We start from the raw sequence: 24,519 nt of genomic DNA on the forward strand, positions 1-24,519 counted from the left end.
AAATGAAAAACAAAACACCAATCTACATTTCTTTGCATAGAAGACCTGTTCACGTACCCACAACAATTTAAAGTAGTGGGTGGTTTTGGGAAGTTGACCAGAGTTTTGCTTAAATTTTGCTTAAATTTAACTAGCATCTTCTGAATATGTTTGTGTGCACATGTTTATATTTTATTGAATTGAATTAATTTAATGTGATCATTTATGACCTCGTTAGTCTCTAGGTTTTCAAACTGTGGAAACAGTGACTTTTTATTAGCTTTCTAGACGTAACAACTGTGCAATCTACAAAACTATTTCATATGAAATTTAGGGACAGCATAACTCTAGTAGAAATCTTCTCGTTTTTAGCTGCTGTCCAGTTGGTCCCGACTCATAGCCACCCTACTCACAATGGGATCAGACTGTTGTTATCCATAGGGCTTTCTTTGGCTGACTTTCTAAATTAGATCGCTAGTCCTCTTGTCCTAGCCTGACTTAGTCTGGAAACTCTGCTGAAACTCGTTCACCATCATAACAATACACAAGCCTTCACTGTCAGATAAGTGGGGACTGTGCTTGAGGAACAACGGCTGGGAATCAAACCCAGGTCTCCTGCCTAAAAGGTGACAATTCTGCCATTGCTCCACAAAAAGTGACCATGGCTCTAATGTTTCTCTTCAAAAGTATCTCCAAATTTAAGATCATTGTTTTTATCCAAATATGTATTACTGGTATAATAATTCAAATTTTGGTTTATTATTCTTTATAGTTTAATTAACAATATATTTACCTTCTATAGAGACTTTTCTACAGAACATGAAGGTAGACAATAGAGGACTTGAGTTTTAATTAGATTCACACTATGAATCATTTGATTTTGGACCTAGAATGAAAGACATCTGAGGATTTTTACTCCAGCTCTAAGGAATTATGTTCACTATACTAATCAACCCATCTCTATTTATTTAATTGATTTAATAATTGGTAATGCTGGTATAATAGAAATTTTGGCAAAATTCTACACATTTTACAAATATATATATATATATACATAATATCAACATATATGTTTCTATATAACAAGTAACCAGGTATATCTTCTCTATGTGGTATATGAGGAAAAGGAGAGTCTAAGATATGCCCTAATACTCTAACTTTGATATTAAGCAATAGTAAATACAAGTTATAAAAAAATTAAGCTTCTTGGATCTGTGGGTTAATGTTTTTCATATATGTATATATATGTGTGTGTATATATCTAGTGTGTGTGTATGTATATATATATATGTATATATATATACATTTTGTTGTTGTTGTTAGGTGCTGTTGCATCGGTTACAACTCATAGCAATCCTGTGTGCAACAGAACGAAACACTGCCCGGTTCTGCGCCATCCTCACAATTGCTGTTATGCTTGAGCCCATTGTTGCAGCCACTGTGTTAATCCAGCTCGTTGAAGGTCTTCTTCTTTTTCGCTGACCCTCTACCTTACCAAGTGTGATGTCTTTCTCCAGGGACTGATCCCTCCTGATAACATGTTTCAAGTATGTGATATGTAGTCTTGCCATCTCTGCTTCTAAGGAGCATTCTGGTTGTACTTCTTCCAAGACAGATTTGTTCATTCTTTTGGCAGTCCATGGTGTATTCAATATTCTTTGCCAACATCATAACTCAAAGGTGTGAATTCTTTGGTCTTCTTTATTCATCATCCAGCTTTCGCACACATATGAGGCAATTGAAAACACCATGGCTTGGGTGAGGACCACCTTAGTCCTTAAACTGACATCTTTGTTTTTGAACACTTTAAAGAGGTCTTTTGCAGTAGATTTGCCCAATGCAATGGGTCTTTTGATTTCTTGACCGCTGCTTCTGTGACTGTTAATTGTGGAACCAAGTAAAATGAAATCCTTGACGACTTCAATCTTTTCTCTTTTTATCATGATGTTGCTTATTGGTCCAGTTGTGAGGATTTTTGTTTTCTTTATGTTGAGGTGTAATCCATACTGAAAGCTATGGTCTTTAATCTACATCAGTAAGTGCTTCAAGTCCTCTTCACTTTCAGCAAGCCACGTTGTGTCATCAGCATAACACAGATTGTTAATGAGTCTTCCTCCAATCCTGATGCCCCATTCTTCCTCAGATAGTCCAGTTTCTCGGATTATTTTCTCAGCATACAGACTGAAAAGGTATGGTGAAATGATACAATCCTGACGCACACTTTCCCTGACTTTAAACCATGCAGTATCCCCTTGTTCTGTCTAAACGACTGCCTCTTGATCTATGTACAGGTTCCTCATGAGCACAATTAAAAGCTCTGGAATTTCCATTCTCCACAAAGTTATCCATAATATTTTATGATCCACACAGTCGAATGCCTTTGCATAGTCAATAAAACACAGGTCAATATCTTTATGGTATTCTCTGCTTTCAGCCAGCATCCAGCTGGCATCAGCCATGCTATCCTTGGTTCCTTGTCCTCTTCTGAATCCGGCCAGAATTTCTGGCAGGCCCCTGTCAATATACTGTGGCAGCCACTTTTGAATGATTTTCAGCTAAATTTTACTTGTATGTAATATTAATTATACCCCATATTCGATTGGATCACCTTCTTGGGAATAGACACAAATATGGATCTCTTCCAGTCGGTTGGCCAAGTAGCTGTCTTCCAAATTTGTTGGCATAGACAAGTGAGCACTTCCAGTGCTGCATCCATTTTTGAAACATCTCAGTTGGTATTCCTTCAATTCCTGGAGCCTTGTTTTTCACCAATTCCTTCAATGTAGCTTGGACTTCTTCCTTCAGTACCATCAGCTGATCATATGCTACCTTCTGAAATGGTTGAACGTTGAACAATTCTTTTTGGTCTAGTGACTCCTTGTATACCTTCCATCTTCTTTTGATGCTTCCTGCATTGTTTCATATTGTCCCTGTAGAATCCTTCACTATTTAATTCAAGGCTTGAATATTTTCTTCAGTTCTTTCAGCTTGAGAAATGCTGAGCACTTTCTTCCCTTTTGGTTTTTTATCTCCAGGTCATTGTAATCACATGTCATTGTAATATTTTGCTTTGTCTTATTGAGCTGCACTTTGAAATCTTCCACTCAGCTCTTTTACGTCATCATTTCCTCCTTTCGATTTAGCTACTTGACATTCAATAGCAAATTTCAGAGTCTCTTCTGACATCCATTTTGGTCTTTTTTTTCTTTCCTGTCTTTTTAATAACCTCTTGCTTTCTTCATGTATAATGTCCTTGATGTCATTCCACAACTCGTCTGGTCTTTGGTCATTAGTGTTCAATGTGTCAAATCTATTCTTGAGATGGTCTCTAAATTCAGGTGGATATACTCAAGATCCTACTTTGGTTCTTGCGGACTTATTCTAATTTTCTTCCATTTCAGCTTGAAGTTGCATATGAGTAATTGATGGTCTGTTCTGCAGTCGGCCTCTGGCCTTGTTCTGACTGATGATATTGAGATTTTCCATCGTGTCTTTCCAAAGATGTAGTTGATTTGATTCCTGTGTTTTCATCTGGCGAGGTCCAAGTGTATAGTTGCCATTTATGTTTGTGATCAAAAAGTTGTTGGTCTTGCAAAATTCTATCATGCGATCTTGGACTTCATTTCTATCATCAAAGCCATATTTTCCAACTACCGATTCTTCTTTGTTTCCAACTTTTGCATACCAATCACCAGTAATTATCAATGTATTCTCATTGCATGTTTGATCAGTTTCAGACTGCAGAAGTTGATAAAAAATCTTAAATTTCTTCATCTTTGGCTTAGTGTTCAGTGTGTAAATTTGAAAAATAGTCATATTAACTGGTTTTTCTTGCAGGCATATGGATATTATGCTATCGGCGTCACTGTTGTACTTCATAACAGATCTTGCAGTGTTCATTTTGATGATGAAATGCAACGTCATTCCTCTTGAAGTTGTCATTCTGGAATAGTAGACTATATGATTGTCTGATTCAAAATGGCCAATCCCAGGCCATTTCAGCTCACTAACGCCTGGGTTATTGATCTTTATGTGTTCCATTTCATTTTTGAAGACTTCCAATTTTACTAGATTCATACTTCATACATTCCACCTTCCAATTATTAATAGATGTTTGTGGCTGTTTCTTCTCATCTTGAGTTGTGCCACATCAGCAGATGAAGGTCCCAAAAGCTTGACACCATCCATGTCTTCAAGGTTGACTTTACTTTGAGGAGGCAGCTCTTCCCCAGTCATTTTTTCAGTGTCTTCCAACCTGGGATGCTCATCTTCCAACAGTATATCAGACAATGTTCTGCTGCTATTCATAAGGTTTTCACTGGATAATTCTTTTCAGAAGTAGACCACCAGGTCCTTCTTCCTAGTCTATCTTAGTCTGGAAGCTCAGCTGAAACCAGTCCGCCATGGGTGACCTTGATGGTATTTGAATACTGGTGATATAGATTCCAGCATCACAGCAGCACACAAACCCCACAGTAGGACAAACTGACAAATGCGTGGGGGATATGTATATATATATATATATATATATATGTATGTATATTTATATATAGTAAGCCTTTACTTTCTTAAATATTTCTTGTACCTAATTCTCTATGTACTTCCAGAAAAGAGCATGAACTTTCATTTGCTAGGTTACTAAATTGAGTTGGAAAACCCTGGTGGTGTAATGGTTAAGAGTAATGGCTGCTAACCAAAAGGTCAGAAGTTCAAATCCACCAGGCGCTCCTTGGAACCATACGGGACAGTTCTACTCTGTTCTATAAGGTTGCTATGAGTCAGAATCAATGGGTTTGGTTTTAAATTGAGGTGATTATTAACGTAAAGTGTGTTTGAGTTGGATTTCCACTTTCTTTGCAATTTTAAAGGAGCCCTGGCAGCTTGGTAGTTAAGCACTTGGCTGCTAACAGAAAGGCTGGTAGTTTGAATACACCAGTCACTCTGCCAGAGAAGGTTGTGTAGTCTGCTTCCATAAGGATTCTAAACCCATTGACTTCAAGCCAATTAGCCTTGGAAATGCTATAGGGCAATTCTAGTCTTTCCTGTATGGTCGCTATGAGTTGGCAAGGGGTATGCAATTTTAAATCGGTTTCATTAACTACTTGCTATCAAATGTTTGGAAACCCTGGTGGCGTGATGGCTAAGAGCTATGGCTGCTAACCAAAAGGTAGGCAGTTTGAATCCACCAGGCACTCCTTGGAAACCCTATGGGGCAGTTCTACTCTGTCCTATAAGGTCACTATGAGTCGGAATTGACTCGGTGGCAATGGGTTTAATAGGTATCAAATATTTTGAGGAGGAACTCAACATTTTCCTTCAAAAGAGCATAGGATTTGAGTCCATAAATGATCCCAGAGATCTCTATGGTTTACAGTGAAGCCATCAGCTTATTTTGTGTTGGAGATTCTCTCTCTCTCACTTTCTGCCTTACATCCCAGCTACTGGTTTTTTGGAATTCTGAGCAATTTTCTTTGTTCTTTTGTTTTTTCTCAGGTTTTCTGTGCCTTTAGAGATTTTTGTTTACCCTTGGGCTTGCCCTTAGCCATTGAAGCAGGAATGCTTTACATTCTCTGAAAGCCTGGGATGCTTCAGAGTTATATTTTTAGGCACTCTTCCTTTGCCACAAACTTAGATAGTTGAAGTTTCCTAGTTTCACGAGTAAAATTCTCTAAACTCTCCTGTCCTATCTCTTTTTATCAGTAATTGAAAGATAAAAACACCTTGAATTGATTATACTCAACTTACCTCTGTCCTTCCCTACCCTCAGATGGGAGCTGCATTGCACTTCAGGAAGGCCGTGTGCAACATGGAAGGCAAGAATCTCAACTCTCTTGCCCTGCCCTCACCCTTTGGCATACTACCTATTACTTGGTGAAGACGTGTGTGAAAGATTTAGTGAGTGGATTCTTATTTGCTTTGTGATTGGGATTCCTCAGAAATCTAAATTCATATGCCAGTTCACAAATATCCACTGTAAGTCCTTTGGTGTACCTATTGTGCATTGCTCCTCTTACTGCTGCTCTCAAAAGGACGAGGAAAATTGTGAGTCTCCTCTCCTATAAATCAAACAATTATCTGAATTTATTTCATTGTGTTTTAAATCTTTGCCTCTGTAAAATCTTACAGAGTTGTCAATGGCATTGACATCTTAGGATCTCAAGAACGAAGTATGGGGCATTCCTGTGTGTAGAAAACAAGTCCACCATCAGTGATGCTATGGTCCTGGCCAAAGGCATTGGGAACATGGAAGACATGGCTTCATGACTAGAACTGTAGCGTCTATATTATTTTTTTAATTATTTTCCTTATTGTGTGTATATGCATATATAAAAACCCATTGCCGTCGAGTCGATTCCGACTCATAACGACCCTGTAGGACAGAGGAGAACTGCCTCATAGAGTTTCCAAAGAGTTCCTGGTGAATTCAAACTGCCGATCTTTTGGTTATCAGCCATAGCACTTAACCACTATGCCACAAGGGTTTCAATTATATATAGTATGCCTATATTTTTCTATATCCTCTTTCTTTTTTCTTTACTACTTTATATAGAATATTCTGAGAAACCTTTAGTGAGTAGGTTGCAGAATACTGGAAGAGGTTAATGAAAGAACTGGAAAATAAGTAGAAGTCATCCAGATTTTCCAAACTTGCATATTGATTCAGTTTTGAGACATGACTTTGAACTGGCTACCTTTGGACAAGTAGTGAGTATGTTTACAGTCATTAATAAAATAGGTAGAGTATATAAAGAAGCGGCATTAAAATTGTCTGTATTAAAACCAATGGCATGTCTGTGTATGTGTTAAGTAGGAATCAAACATCTGCTGGTGTCTTTTTGTTTTGTTTCCATGCTCAACCACTCTGCCTGTTGTAAGATAACAACATCTTTATTTATCTATGGGAACCAACCCTCTCTCACTGCCCCCTGTGTTGTGCATAACAATTAAGGTGATATGGTCTCCCCTGTCCAGGGTGGATGCACGTGACTCAAGCTCAGACAATCATGTTTTATACAGAAGAAATTTGGCTCCTGAGCAGAGTAGCTCAAGAGCAAAATAAAATAACATTGGCTAATTGTGTAGGTTTTGCCCTACAGAGCCTTTACATTATTTACTGATACATATTTCTGAGAGCTACCTTGGTTTCTATCTTTCCTGAGGCCTAGATTGTTGGTTTTGTCTTTAGTGCTGTGAGCTGTTTAAATTGAGTCTAATAAACTCTTTTTATTTTTCTCTGTAATTTGTCAGAGATATTTCTCTCATTTGAAACTAAAGGATACAAAACGTACATAGTAGAAATGAGCAATCTTCATCTTTTTTTTTTCCCACCGCAATAGTCCTTATCAGTTTCATGGTACACAAAATAATTTTTCTAACTTTTTCTCTCTTTTTGTATCTACACTTACTAGACTGGATCAGGGACATGGTCTTATTCTGATTTGCATCCATAGCACCAGGACCTGTTATATAATTGGTCCTGGATAAATTTTCTATATTTTGTTTCTTAGTTAATATTGGGGAGATTTTTACATATAGAATAATTGAGCTTATTTATTTTGATTTTCTTCCACAACAAAAATATATTAGTAGTCAATTTATTATGCCACAGATCATAAGTGAAATTTTCAATTATTTTCATGTTTATTCAAACTTGGATTAGTTTTTAAACAAGATTCATTTGTTTATAAATATATATTTGTATTTGCATTCCACATTATGTAATAAAGACTGGTATAAAATCCAGGTATGTAATATGAGCTCAACTTTATGACATATAAATTATGTTGAATTCACCACTTCAAAAGTGAAATAATTCTCAGAGCTTTTTGAGAGATCATATAAAAGACGAGTTAATTAGTATTCCAGAGAAGACAGAGAAGTTCAACATTTTTCAGTTTCCCAGTGAAATATTAACTCTCTTATTTCAATTGGGAAAAATTAAACTCATTTTACTTGGGTAAATAATCATGTTAAATGAACTTATTTTCTGTAATAATGAAATCCTTACAAACTTAAGTACCTAAGAAAGTGATATCCCTGATTCATTAAAATTAAAGATTTTAATCAGGTATTATCTTGTAAATGGAACATGAGTATAACAAGATATTAAAACCATCTTTCCCAAATGCTGGGGAGGATGTGGAGCATCAGGGACTCTCATTCAGTGCTGGTGGAATATAAAATGGTACCGCCACTTTGGAAGACAGTCTGATAGTTTCTTACACCAAAACATAAGCTTATCATACAACCCAACAATTGTACTCCTAGATATGTACCCAAATTAGTTGAAAAAATATGTCCACATAAAAACTTGCACATGACTGAAATAGATTTTAAAACAAAATCCACCACAAAAGACAAAGAAGGGCATAATATAATGATTAAAGTGACGATACATCATGAAGACATAACCATAATAAATATCTATGCACTCAATGACAGGGCTCCAAAATACATAAACTCTTAAAGGACTGAAAAGACAAACTGACGGTTCTATAATAATAGTCAGAGACCTCAACACACCACTCTCGGTAAAGGACAGAATATATAGAAAGAAACTAAACAAAGATACAGAAGATCTACGGGCCAAATTTAGCCAAATTGAACTCACAGACATATATAGAACACTCCACCCAATAGCTGCAAAGTACACATTCTTTTCCAAAGCACATGGAATGTTCTCCAGAATAGACCACAGGTTAGACCACAAAGCAGCCCTCAACAAAATTTAAAACATTGAGATAATATAAAGTAGCTTCTCTGATCACAACACCATCAAAGTAGAAATTAGTAACAGGAAGAGCAAGGAAAAAAAATCAATTACATGGAAAATGAATAACACCCTGCTTAAAAACCACTGGGTTATAGAAGAAATCAAAGATGGAATCAAAAAAGTCCTAGAATCAAACCTTTGGGACACAGCAAAGGCAGTGCTCAGAGGTCGATTTATAGCAATATCTGCACACATCAAAAAAGAAGAAAGGGACAAAATCAAAACATTAGCTACTGGTGTATCTTTGGCTATGTGTATTTTCACCAAAAAAAAAAAAAAAAGTTGAGAATTTAGAGGGTTAAAATGTTGTGGGGTTGTTAACCAATGTCATAAAACAGCATGTGTGTTACTGTTACATGAGAAACTATCTGTTCTGTAAGCCTTCACCTGAAGTACAATAAAATATTAAAAAAAAAAAAAAAAAAAACATTAGCTACACAACTCAAACAAATAGAAAGAGAACAACAAAAGAAGTCCACAGCCACCAGAAGAAAGGAAATAATAAAGATCAGAGGAGAAATAAATGAAATAGAGACTAGTAAAACAATAGAAAGAATCAACAAAACCTCAAGTTGGTTCTTTGAAAAGATTAACAAAATTGACAAACTACTGGCCAAACTGACAACAGAAAAACAGGAAAGGAAGCAAATAACCCAAATAAGAAATGAAGTGGGGGACATTACAGTAGACCGAACTGAAATAAAAAGGATCATAACAGAGTATTATGAAAAATCATACTTCAACAAATTTGAAAACTTGGAGGAAATGGACAAAAGTCTAGAAATACCCTACTTACCCAAACTAACACAAAATGATGGTGAAAATCTCAACAGACCCATAACAAGAGAAGAGATTGAAAAGGTAATAAAAAACCTCTCAACAAAAAAAGTCCTGGTCCAGATGGCTTCAATGGAAAATTCTACCAAACACTCAGAGAAGAGCTTATATTCACACTATTACAGAATATAGAAAAGGAAGCAATACTTCCAAATTCATTCTATGAAGCCAGCATAACCCTGATACCAAAACCAGCAAAAGATACCACAAAAAAAAGAAAATTACAGATAGGTATCTCTCATGAATATAGATGCAAAAATTCTCAACAAAATTCTTGCTAATAGAATACATATATTATGGAAAAAAAAATGCATCATGACCAAGTAGAATTCATACCAGGTATGCAATGATGGTTCAAAAATAGAAAATCAATCAAAGTAATCCACCACATAAATAAAAGAATCGCATGATCACCTCAATCAACACAGAAAAGGCATTCAACAAAGTCCAACACCCATTCCTGATAAAAACTCTCAATAAAATAAGTACAGAAGGGAAAATCCTCAACGTAATAAAGGGCATCTATACAAAATCAACAGCCAATATCATTATTAATGGAGAGAGGCTGAAAACATTCTCCTTGAGAACAGGAACAAGACAAGGATGCCCTTTATCACCACTCCTATTTAAAATTATGCTGGAAGTCCTAGCTAGAGCAATAAGGCAAGAAAAAGAAATAAGGGGCACCCAAATTGGTAATGAAGTAAAACTGTCCCTATTCTCAGAGAATATGCTACTATATGTAGAAAACCCAAAAGACTCCAGGAGAAAACTATTGGAACTAATTGAAAGATTCAGCAGAGTAGCAGGATACAAGATAAGCATACAAAAGTCAGTTGGACTGCTATACACCAATAAAGAGAATGAAAACAATGCCATTTATAATAGCCCCTAACAAAATAAAATACTTAGGAATAAATCTAACCAGGGATGTACAAGACCTATGCAAAGAAAACTACAAAACACTACTGCATAAAACCAAAAGAGATCTACATAAATGGAAAAACATACCATGCTCATGGATAGGTAGACTCAACCTTGTGAAAATGACAATTCTACCCAAAGAAATCTACAAATACAGTGCAATCTCGATCCAAATACCAATAACGTTCTTTAAAGAGATGGAAAAACTAATCACTAACTTCATGGAAAGAGAAGAGGCTCTGAAGAAGTAAAGCACTATTGAAGAAGAATAAAGTAGAAGGACTTGCACTACCCGACCTCAGAACCTACTATATAGCTATGTAGTCAAAACAGCCTGGTACTGGTACAACAACAGATACATTGACCAATGGAACCGAATTGAGAACCCAGATGTAAATCTATCCACCTATGGTCACCTGATCTTCAACAAGGGCCCGAAACCCATCAAATGGGGAAAACCCAGCATTTTTAAGAAACGGTGTTGGCAAAACTGAATGTCCATCTGCAAAAAAATGAAAAAAAACCCATACCTCACACCATACAGAAAAACTAATTCAAAATAGATCAAAGACCTAACATAAAATCAACAACCATAAAGATCATAGAAGTAAAAATAGGATCAATGCTAGAGGCCCTAATACAAGGAATTAACAGGATACAAACCATAACTAACAACACACAAACTCAAGAAGATAAGCTAGATAACTGGGATTTTCTAAAAATTGCACACTTACTCTCATAAAAAGACTTTACCAAAAGAGTAAAAAGAGAACCTACAGGCTGGGAAAAAATTTTTGGCTATGACATATCCGACACGGTCTAATCCCTAAAATCTACAGGAAAACCCAACACCTCTATAACAAAAAGACAAACAACCTAGATGCCCATCAACAGATGAATGTGTTGCCAAGTAAAAACCCCAAGTTTTGCTCAGAGTGACTTGTTATAGCCAATAAACAAGAGGCCAATATAGGAGATCAGAAAGACATCTTTATTTCGTTGTACAAGGAAAGGAGCAATCTGGGCTGCTATTTCCAAGACCGCTTGCAGGCAGCTTGAGGAGGTGGGCTTTTACAAAGAGCAGACAAGGAAATGTAAATTCATCATGAATATGCAGGATTGACCTTCACGCAGATGTTCAGGGCTTGGGGATGACTATCACATTTTCTTTAGACAAGCGTTCCATTCTCCAAGACGGAGGAAGAGGTTGATTTTCTTTCATTAGGATGTTAAGTCTTCACCCAGAGGCCAATTGAGGCCATTTATGGCCTGTTCTGTGGTTATCTTGTCAAGGACAATTTCAGAAGAAAGTGCAGCTTACTCTGCTCGGTGTAGGAGGATAAGCCAGAGCAGGTGTCTCTCAGAAGTGTTGGGCTCTGAGCCTGCTTGCCTCAAATGGATAAATAAACTATGGTATATACACACAATGGAGTACTATGCAACGATAAAGAACAATGATTAATCTGTGAAACATCTCACAACATGGATGAAATTAGAGGGCATTATGGCGAGTGAAATAAGTCAATCACAAAAGGACAAATATTGTATGCTAATACCACTACTATAAAAAAACTCATGAAAAGGTTTACACACAAAAAGAAACAATCTTTGATGACTATGAGGGAGGGGAGGAGTTGAGGATGGAAAAACACTAAATAGACAATAGATAAGTGGTAACTTTGGTGAAGGGTAAGACTGTAAACAATACTGGGGGAGCCAGCACCACTTATACAAGGCAAGGTCATGGAAGTTCCATGGACACATCCAAACTCCCTTAAAGACTGAATTACTGGGCTAAGGGCTATGGGGACCATGGTCTCGGGGAATATCTAGCTCAGTTGGCATAACATAATTTATAAAGAAAGTGTTCTACATTCTACTTTGGTGAGTAGCGTCTGGGGTCTTAAAAGCCTGTGAGCAGCCATCTAAGATACTCCACTGGTTTCACCCCTTTAGGAGCAAGGGAGAATGAAGAAAACCAAAGACACAAGGAAAGATTAGTCCAAAGGACTAGTGGACCACAACTACCACAGCCGCCACCAGACTGAGTCCAGTAAACTAGATGGTGCCCAGCTACCACCACTGACTGCTGTGACAGGGTCACAGTGGGGGGTACTGGACAGAGCTGGAGAAAAATGTAGAACAAAATTCTAACTTACACACACACACACACACACACAAAGACAAAACTTACTGACCTGACAGCTATTGAATAAACCCCGAGAGTATGGCCCCAGGACACCCTTTTAGATCAGTAATGAAGTCATTCCTGAGGTTCACCATCAGCCAAAGGTTAGACAGTCTCATAAAAGAAAACAAGACTAAAGGGGCACACCAGCCCAGGGGCAAGGACTAGAAGGCAGGAAGGAACAGGAAGGCTGGTAATAGGGAGCCCAAGTTCGAGAAGGGAGAGTAGAATAGTGACATGCCGTGGGGTTGTTAACCAATGTCATAAAACAATAACGTGAATTGTTTAATGAGAAGCTAGTTTGTTCTATAAACTTTCATCCAAACTACAATGAAAAAAAAAAACCTGCATATAAATGTTTATAACAGCTTCACTCATAATTTTCAAAAAGTAGAAGCAACCAAGACTTCCTTCAATAGATAAATGGACTAACTCTGTTACACCCATACGATGGAGTATTAACAAAAAGAAGAAAAAACAAGCTATCAAGCAGTGAAAATACATAGAGATATCTTAAATGCATGTTACTATGTGAAAGAAGGCTGTTTGAAAAAACGACATACTGTATAATTCCAACTATATAACATTCTGAAAAAGGCAAAACTATCAAGACAGTAAAAAGGTCAGTAGTTGCCATGGTTTCAGGAGGTTGTGGGAGGAGGGATGAATATGCAGAGGACAGGGCATTTCTCGAGCAGTGAAACTACTCTGTATGATAAAGTATGGTGGACATATGACATTATGCATTTGTCAAAACTCGTAGGCCTGTACAACATAAAAAGGGAACCCTAATGTAAACTATTGATTTTAGTTAGCAATTATGTGTCATTGTTGGTTCATCAGTTGTAAGAAATGTGCTACACCAATGCAAGATTTTAACAATAGGAGCAACAGTGTGCAGGAGTTGGGGTGGCATAGGAGAACTCTGTACGTTCTGCATCATTTTTGGTAAATCCATAATTTTTCTAAAAAATAAAACCTATTTTTAAACAATCTTCTAATATTTTGATTAAATATCTGGTGGTCACATTGTTGCTATAAATTCTTGGATCACATTTATTTACAGAATATGAGGAAAGAGACTAGTATTGGAAGTAAATCAAATATTAATCAAAAAATTTTTTTAATACAGCAAAATTAAGCTATACCAATTTTAAATCTCAGCATAACTGAGTTGCCTATTCCCTCATTTTCTAGATGGATTCTGGGACCTGCAGTCACGTAGGTACTAAAATAGCTCATACGGAATGAATCAGCACAGCCAAAATGCATCTCCTGTGCACTGTAGTTCATTCATTTTGTATGCAGTCAACTTGGAAATTAAAAATAAACTACATGTACAGATTTTGTGCCCTATGAGAGAGGTTTTAAAATTATGTTTTTATTTGTTTCTGGACATATATTAAAGCTTCATTTTACATCTGTGCAATATGATTAAGAAGTATTTATTGCAAACTCATGACAAATATTGCAATAAGAAAAAAACTTTCAGCATTATTTTGAAGATGTGATTGTACCTGGGTGGATAACTTTTTATTAGTACTTTTTACTCTTTCTTCCATTATAAATAAATTATATGTATTTAGTTTGGAGAAAAGCAACTTAGCCATACTGGAAGATAAATATGCATAAGAACTATTCTACAATTCGTCAACAATCCCCAAAATTTTAGATAATCTAGTAAGTGTTAAATCTCCAGGAAGTCAATCATTTCTGCTCTGTCTCTATCTCTGCTCATACTCAATGCTTTTTTCCACGTCAGTAGCAATGGTAAATACTTTACCTATTTTCTTGTATGAAATAGAAAGACAGAGTTTACTCCCCTGGGAGAATAGAGATCACCTTTATATTAGTACTTATTAAAGAGAACCACGCACGTATGGGAATTACAGTTCTGGATTAGTGATTCTCAAAGTATGGTCTTTTAACCAGCAGTATCAGAATCACGTCAGAAATTTTTACAACTGGAAATTCTTGAGCCCCATTTTGACCTATTGAATCAGAAACCTTGTGGGTGCTACCTGGAAATGTAGGATTTAACAAATCACCCCAGTAATTGTGATGCACAGCAAAGTTGAAAAACAGCTACTCTATTTCATTGTGCCAGAACATAAGTTCTACCACCCATCTGTCAGTTTGACTTACTGTGGTGCCTTGTATGTTGCTATGATGCTGGAAGCTATGCCATGTATGTTTCAAATACCTGCAGGGTAACCCATGGTGGATAGGTTTCAGTGGAGCTTTCAGACTAAGACTAGGAAGAAAGGCCTGGCGATCCATTTCCAAAAATTGGCCAATAAAAACCGTATGGATCACAACACAATATTGTTGGATATAGTGCTAGAAGGTGAGGCCCCTAGTTTGCAAGCACTACACAATAACTGAAATAATGAACTCGACCACACCAACAATCATAAAGATGGCACATGACTGGGCAATATTTTGTTCTGTTATACATAAGGTCGTCGTGAGGTGGAGCTGACTAGAAAGCAACTAACAACAACAATAAATATAAGTGTAAATAGAATCAGTCTCTAGATACTTCTGCATGTAAGGGGCAGGGGTAGGGTTTAAAGATGACTGTGTCAATTTATACCAACTCTTTTTTTCTTTTAATCAGTTACTGTTAGAAGTACAGTTTAATGGCTAAAAGCACCTCCCTTATTTTTTGCATTTTACAATTAACCAAAATAAAAAAACAAACACGTTGCCATAGAGTCAATTCCAACTCATAGTGACCCTATAGGACGGGGTAGAACTGCCCCATAGGGTTTCCAAGGAGCAGCTGGTGGGTTTGAACTGCTGACCTTTTGGTTAGCAGCCTGAGCTCTTAACCTCTGTGCCACTAGGGCTCCAATTCACAGAAGCTCAGTTTTCTGAGTCTCAGTTTTCTCATCTGTAATAATTGCTAATCCTTAGGGTTGTAATGAAGACTAAATGAGGCAATACGTGTAAAATACTCAGTACAGTGCCTTTGGTTATCATAATTAGTATCACTACTTTTTCCTAAAAGTGCTGTAACCAGTGGAATTATTTTATTGAATTAATTAATTTCTTTGTTGTGGGATTGCACAGCATAGATGAAAATCTGCTCCCTTATAAACTATAATATTGAGGATGGAATGTTCCTGCCTTATATTTCTTTGAACATCTCTCTTAACACTTAAAACGATTTTTCATGATTTCTGAGTGTTTAAAACACATTGGTTGAATAAATTAAAGCTCGCTTACTAGAGAATTAACGTTATGCTGTTGTTATCACTTGCTGTAAAGTCAGCTCAGACTCATGGCAACTTTATTTATAACAGAATGAAATGTTGCCTGTTCCTGCACCATCTTCATGATTATAGGTATGTTAGGTCAGTGGTTCGAAATTACCAGCACTCTGTAGGAGAAAGATGTGGCAGTTTGCTTCTGTAGAGATTTACAGCCTTGGAAGCCCTATGAGTCATGATCTACTCAATGGCATTGGGTGGTGGTAGTGGTAGAGTCCACTGAGTCCATAGTTGTGGCTAGTAGAAAATGAAATACCTAACTAAAATTTTTTGAACCACATAGTTGTACAAACAGTGCAGGTGGCCTGGGGTTCGTTGAAAATAATGTAGATGTTTTGAAAGTAAAAACAAAAACATACAGCACACAAGAGATAATATTATTTTATATCAAGTGATTAAATCTGGGATGATTCTGTTGTGCAGTAAAAGCTAACTGATAGAAGAATCATCTAGAAGAATGAAAAAAATGATAATGATAATCTTTGTGTATTTAGATTATAAATAAACTTTCATTTGTCCATGTTCTCTGCATTTTCTACATTGATTGTCTTTTTAAGTAGAAAGGAAGATACGTTATTCAATGTAAAGTACCGCTTTACTTAAGAGCTACATATTTCATTCTCATACATATTTCCAAAAGGTTTTAAGGTTTTAAAAACACAAAATTGAATTTTAAACAGAGAACATAGCTATCAAATTCAGAAACCAAAGTGGTTTAAGCACAATTGGTAGAACTTTGGATCAAATGCACCCTCCTGAATCTCTCATTTATTGACTAATACCGAACCTATACCTTGTGGTAGACATTTATTATTTTGGGACTCCTCGAAAATCATTCTTCTTTCTTGTCAGGGCTTCCATAGGGAACTTTGTCTCCTCAATTATCTACATAGATGTAAATCAAGGAGACTCCATCCAACAGATTATTTTCCCATCCTTAAGACACAAAATATAAATAAAACATTGTTATTTATTATTTGTGCCATGAGTACTTACGTGTTTTAGGTATATAACACTTTTCCATAATTCTCTTACGTTGTATTTTTCCAACAAGACTAGCAATTCTGCAAAATGAGAATTACAGCTCATTTTCCATCTCACACTGTCTTGAAGAGTTTACTGCATATACCGTGGGTGGGGCACTATACACACACTATGAATACTTAATGCATACACTAGTTCTACCAGATACTGTTGACATGAATGCATCAGTGTTAATAAATACCATTTCAGGAATAATAATAGTAACATTTTAATTAATTTATTCAGATAATAAAAAAGTGGATGTATCTTTCCTTTTCTGTAAGAATTTCCTAATATGTAAAATAATGAGAAAAGATGAAATATATTAAATGGTCTTAATTCAAAGTTAATTTCTTTATACTACAACCGTTGATAACATTACAGATTTATCATTGAAATGGATAAGAAAATTTTAGAGGGTCTTTTCAAATCAAACTAGAGGGGACATTGAATCACAAGATAATAAATTTAAGACTACGCTTATTTATCTTAAGGATAAAACATTTTTTTTAATTCAGTGTAAAATATTGTGTCAAGAAGAAAATATTTATATATACTGTAACTCTAGTGTAGGAGCTATAAGCTAAGTAAAAGTGAATGATAAAACTTGGAAAAACACTGGATTTATGAAATAGCTCTTTGTTGTTGGCAGTTATTGAGTCAGTTCACGCTCAAGGAGACCCCATGTGTGCAGAATAGAACTGATCCATAGAGTTTTTGTCACCTTTTGTAAGCAGTTCACCAGGTCTGTTTTCCAAGGCACCTCTGAGTGGATTTGAATCACCGACCTTTTGGCTAGAAATCCAGCGCTTAACTGTTTGTTCCCCTCCAGAGACACCAATGTCTCTTTATCTACCTTGAACTAGGATCCATTTGAAATATATCATATTCTAATAATAGATATATATGTTTCAATGTGCTTAATCTGAATTTCATAAGAATGTTTAAGTTTTGGAGGGTTTATACAAAGACAAACATAAAAACCTATAGTTGTACAAATATAATGGGATTATTTTTTCACTTTTGCAGTCTTTATGACTCTTTCAAACATTTAATAAAATGATCCGGAAAGTAATCTTATTAAAACTGAAGGGCAATTAAATAATACTGTACTAAATTGAGTAAAACCATTTATCCCATTTAAGTGTTCTATTTCCATACAAAACTGGAGTGCTTTAAATTAACTCAATTTCTTAAGTTCTCTAATTCAATATTCTATGAGATATTGAAAATTCAGTTTTGTTATTTCAAGGTGCTTGCTTATTTATTTAAAGATTTTTGACTGGTTTTCAACAAAATGGTATATTTTTTCCAGTGATTATGGAGGAATATTTTCCTAATTTATATTAATGCCTTTAAATGTCACCTATGGAAACTTTATTTCAGTCTGTGGGTAAACCAGATTTTATACATTTAAATTTCATTAAATATATTGGCAAGGTGTATTGTTGTGTAGAAACTATATCCTTTTAAGCATTTTTATTTTAGAGAAGAAGCTTCAGTGACAGACATGATATTATTGCATCCATATGTTCAATTTTATTCTGGAAAAGGGTATTTTTGAAATTGGCAAACTATAAAGCTTTAAGGTGACTTAAAAATACTGTAGCTTGAAAACAGCTGGTGACAAGAGATTAGACTTTTTTAATTTAATCTCTAGTTGGTTTTATTTTAAATTCCAAAAGCAACTTGATCACTTATATTTGAAATATTACAAGTGGATATGAAGTTAATTTCTAATCAGTTTTATTTAATCACAAAGGGTACCATAGGAAATATTTTAAATCAGATTACACAAAACACACAATTACCAATACTGAAAAAAGGTGTTCTTTAAATCTTTCTATTTCTTAAAATGTACCATGAAAGTCTACAACAGAATATCTAAATGTTACATACTCCAAATAAAGAGTGAATAAACAAACACAGTTTTACCTATTACCTAGATTAAGAAATAGAACATTTGAAAAATGTTCAAAGGGCATTGGATATCCCTCCCTGTTTCCAAACCCCATGTCTGAAATAATATGAAATGGCAAGGAACTCTTTTATGATAAGAAAATAAAGAGGATTTACCAAAAAGAACAGTATAGCTATTATATATATATAAACAGTCATATTTACAAACCAATTAATATCATCTTGTCAGGGAATAACAGATTCTTGGAATTATTTGAGCAGCAATGCTATAATTTCTTTGTGAGGATTTTGAAACAAAATTCTGCAACCATATGACTATTTCTCAGGGAGAGAAAGCCTCTTCTCGATTGGGTATCATCAGACAGTTGAGCATCCAACTTCGTTTTAAAGCTCTGAAGAAAATAATAGTAATTATATGGAAACCAATGAATATTCTAAGACATTGACTACACAAAAATCTTTAACAGGAAAATCATATAATTTATGGTGTTTTTTAGTGTTTAAAAAACCAAATTCTTTGGTATAAGGAAATATAAAATAACTGTAAAATCCAAATATGTATTTTTTATTTTATTTAATACCACATAAGTTACATCCGCAGATACACTATACCTTATCATCCATCTAAAATAGCAAAAAATGGTGCCTCTCCAAACTTTATCCTTTAATTCAGCTGTTTGTATTCAGATAAATTATTGCACTCTGAAGTTTACACACACACATTCACACACTCATTCACACAAACTAGACAAAAACAGTTCTTACAACTCAACTTATTTAAGGTCCCAACAATTTCTCTTGAGTTCACATACAAGGTTTTGGAGCAAAATTCCAACTGAAATAAGTTCATCTGGCAAGATCAATAGTTACCAACTCTGTTAGATCCAATGCTTCCTCTTATAATAAGTATTTAAAGAGATACTTGAATACTATCTTGAATACGTATACACTATCTTTACTGAGTGTAATAAGATGTATAAGTAGCATAGCCTTCCCATAAACATAACCGTGAAAATATAAACTGTCATATAGAAAGGGAAAGTAATTTATAATTAAATAATTTGTATTTCAGCTTATAAAAGATTGGTCATGTTTGCCCTAGCAGATATTACAAAGAAGTCAGGTGCTTACTCCTACATATAGAATTGCTGTGTAAGTGAAAGCTAAAAAAATTAGAGTATATTGGTGACTCAAATATCACAAAAAAAACACATTTTAATCAAATTATGTATCTATGTTTTTAATGGTGAAAAGCTCTTGGCACAGTTCTGATGAAACAATGTACATTTATGTGCCACCCAACATTCGTTCTGGCAACGTTCTGTCCCACCGCATATACGTCTGTGGTCCCATAAAGTTGTTGTTGTTTTTTTAAAGGAAAGTAGCTCTCCTTTTATTATTTCCCGCTAAAGGTTTTAAAGACCCCAAACCCCCAAAGTTAAGGAGCAGCAGAGCTCCAGGGCGCAGCCCATTTACTGCAGCGCCCCCTCCTCCGTAGCTTCCTACTTTCTCTCCTCCTAGCTTCTTCATTCACCTGCCTAGCAGCCATACTACAGCCTTTCACTGCGGCCCAGGGCAGTGCCTGCTGGGGTCCCTCCGCTTCTGCCTTCAGCGCCAGTAGGGAGGACCGCAGGGCTGCACATGATCAAGAGGTGGCAGCACCAACCGGGGCACTCGGGGCACCCTACGTACACCGGCTTCTCGCTGCTGCTTCTCTGAGCCTCTCACGTGGGCTCCCGCCCACCCTGCTTTGGAACCTGTGCAAAGCCCCAGTCGGGCTGCCAGTACAGGCCCCGACCCTCCGCAGCCGCACACATGACAAGGCCAGCCTCCTATATCCCGTGGATACAGGCTTTGTCTGGCAATTTCCCGTAAGGTTTTAATATAAAAGACTTTAGGGGGATTGTATGGGAACTGTCTTATATAATACGGTGTTTGCACAATGGCCAAACGTGTAACATCCTATTTCACAGTACTATTGTGGAGCCCTGGTGGCGAAGTGGTACGGCTACTAACCAATTGGTGGGGCAGCTCTAATCCACCCGCTGCTTCTTGGAAACCCTACAGGCAGTTCTCCTCTGTCCTGTAGGGTCACTATGAGTCGGAATCGACTCCACAGCACCTTTTTTTTTTTTTTTTAAGTGAGGCATACCTGTATAAACTTTTCTAAACTCACATAATAGTTTCATTAAAACTATACAACACGTTATTTGTATTTAAGTATAAAAGAGATTAGACGTTCAATTTAGACATCCATAACAAGATATTCTACACAAATGTGTATCAGTACATTCTAAAGGACATAAACAAAAATTTCCTTGATAAGACTATCACACAAATTTGGGGAAGTTTAATAACCATGGTCCCGCCCTTAAATGGCAATCGAACATACGAATCTTTGTGAAACATAGTTTTTATTTTCACAAGTTTCCAAAATACCATCTAGAGAGCAGCACTGCTCCCAATGAGAACTCTGAGTGAACAGAAAACTGTTTTCCTGCCTTTATTACTTACAATGAAATCTTAGCCTAATATTTTTTTCCTGGCATTTTCGTTTTACAATCTTATTGAGGTTTAATGTACATACTTTAAAAATCACATATTGTACATGTACCATCAATGGTCTTTAGTAAATTTTTAGAGATGTACTTCCACCACCACAATCTAGTTTTAAAACTTTTCCAACACTCCAAAAATGAACCTTCCTGTTCCTTCTGCTGAACTTTACATGGCACAGTAATTTGTCCTTTTCCTAAGTAAGTTTTAAGTGATAGCATCAGTACTTTTCTTTTTCACATCTCCTTGTCGCCATTTTTCCAGTTCTATTCCCGACAAGAATCTGAACTTGGATCACCATTCGTTTTTTCCCATGAATATCTATTGACCCCAAATAACATATTCTTTCAGAACCAGAGATGGTGAAATATACATATATATATATATCCCTCATTGGAAGTGTATGCTTTTTTTCAGCGTTATTCATGGGCATCCTACGTAATGATCTAATGGCTCAGAAGTGCTATTTGGATCCCTGCTAACAAATCATGATGAGCCATTTTCAAAGGAGGCTTGAAATTTATCCTATTAAGTCCAAACGAAGAAATGATGAAGTAAAAGAACTGAACAGAAGATTTCAAAGGGTGGCTCGAGAAGACAAAGAATTATAATGACATGTGCAAAGAGCTGGAGATAGAAAACCAAAACGGAAAAGCACACTCAACATTTCTCAAGCTGAAAGAACTGAAGAAAAAATTCAAGCCTCGAGTTGCAATAGTGAAGGATTCTATGGGGAAAATATTAAACAATGCAGGAAGCATAGAAGAAGATGGAAGGAATACAGAGTCATTATACCGAAAAGAATTGGTCAACATTCAACCATTTCAAGAGGTAACGTATGATCAGGAACCAATGGTACTGAAGGAAGAAGTCCCAGCTGCACTGAAGGCACTGGCGAAAGATAAGGCTCCAGGAATTAACGGAATATCAATTGAGATGTTTCAACAAATGGATGCAGTGCTGAAAGTGCTCACTCGTCTATGCCAAGAGATTTGGAAGACAGCCACCTGGCCAAAAGACTGGAAGAGATCGATATTTATGCTTATTCCCAAGAAAGGTGATCCAACTTAATGTGGAAGTTATCGAACAATATCATTAATATCAATGCAAGTAAAATTTTGCTGAAGATCATTCTAAAGAGTCTGCAGCAGTATATCAACAGGAAACTGCCAGAAATTCAGTCCAGATTCAGAAGGGGACAAGGAAACAGGGATATCATTGCTAATGTCAGATGGATCCTGGCTGAAAGCAGAGACTACCAGAAAGATGTTTACCTGTGTTTTATTGACTATGCAAAGGCATTCGACTGTGTGGATCATAAAAGATTATAGATAACATTGCAAAGAATGGGACTTCCAGAACACTGAATTGTACTCATGATGAACTTGTACATAGATAAAGAAGCAGTTGTTGAGACTCAACAAGGGGATACTGTGTGGTATAAAGTCAGGAAAGGTGTGCTTCAGAGTTGTATCCTTTCACCATGCCTATTCAATCTGTATGCTGAGAAAATAATCCAAGAAGCTAGACTATATGAAGAAGAATGGGGCATCAGGATTGGAGGAAGACTCATTAACAACCTGCAATATGCAGATGACACAACCTTGCTTGCTGAAAGTGAAGAGGACTTGAAGCACTTACTGATGAAGATCAAAGACCACAGCCTTCAGTATGGATTACACCTCCACATTAAGAAAACAAAAATCCTCACAAGTGGACTAATAACCAACATCATGATAAATGGAGAAAAGATGGAAGTTGTCAAGAATTTCTTTTTACTTGGATCCACAATCAACATCCATGGAAGCAGCAGTCAAAAAAGCAAACAACGCATTCCATTGGGTAAATCTGCTGCAAAAGACTTCTTTAAAGTGTTGAAAAGCAAAGATGTCACCTTGAAGACTAAGTTGCGCCTGACCCAAGCCATGGTGTTTTCAATCGCCTCATGTGCATTGGAAAGCTGGACAATGAACAGTGAAAATCAAAGAATTGACGACTTTGAATTGTGGTGTTGGCTAAGAATATCGAATATACCATGGACTGCGAAAAGAATGAACAAATCTGTCTTGGAGGAAGTACAAACAGAATGCTCCTTAGAAGCAAGGATGGCAAGACTACATCTTACATACTTTGGACATGTTGTCAGGAGAGATCAGTCCCTGGAGAAGGACATCATGCTTGGTAAAGTACATGGTCAGCGAAAAAGAGGAAGACCCTCAACAAGATGGATTGACACAGTGGTTGCAACAATGGGCTCAAGAACAACGATTGTGAGCATGGTACAGGACTGGGCAGTGTTTTGTTCTATGGTACATAGGGTCGCTATGAGTCAGAACTGACTTCATGTCACCTAAGAACAACAATATCAAGTCCAATGGACATAGAATTTTCTCATAATGTGCTAAGTTCTTGCAAAGCAAAGCAGGATTGTGGGTCAGGGTTGGGGGCGTGATGAACATATGAACAATCTAAAGGGCCTAATTTTGGATATAACTCACTACTATCTTTTTGGTTAACCTCCTTAGAATCAACTTCTAAACCTATTCCTCAGAATTTTTGCCAAAATCTATTAGAATAGTCATCAGAGTCTTTATTCATACTACCTTCTTTTTTTTTTATTGATGTCATTACATGTAGTTTACATTGCAAGTTAGTCTCCCGTACAGAATTTTTTTTGAACATACATTGTTATGAGACCCCAACCACTCACCCCATTCTGTGACAGCACACTCCTCCCCTCTGCCCCTGATTCCCCATGAACATTCAACCAGCTCCTAACTCTTTCTGCCTTCCCCTCTAACCTCTGGACAGAAGCCACCCCTTTGGTCTCTTATATCCACTTGTCTAAGAGGCACATTCTTCACGAGTATCACTTTATGTCCCACAGTCCAGTCCAATCCCTCTCTGAAGAGTTGGCCTCGGAAACTGTTTTAGTTCTGGGGTGATGGAGAGACCAGGGGCCATGCTTTCCGGGGCGCCTAGAGTCTTAGTCAGACCATTAAGTCTGGTCTTCTAATTAGTATTTGAGTTCTGCATCCCATCGT

This window comes from Trichechus manatus, unplaced genomic scaffold, assembly GCF_000243295.1.
Source record: "Trichechus manatus latirostris isolate Lorelei unplaced genomic scaffold, TriManLat1.0 scaffold00095, whole genome shotgun sequence".
Lineage (NCBI taxonomy): Eukaryota > Metazoa > Chordata > Mammalia > Sirenia > Trichechidae > Trichechus > Trichechus manatus.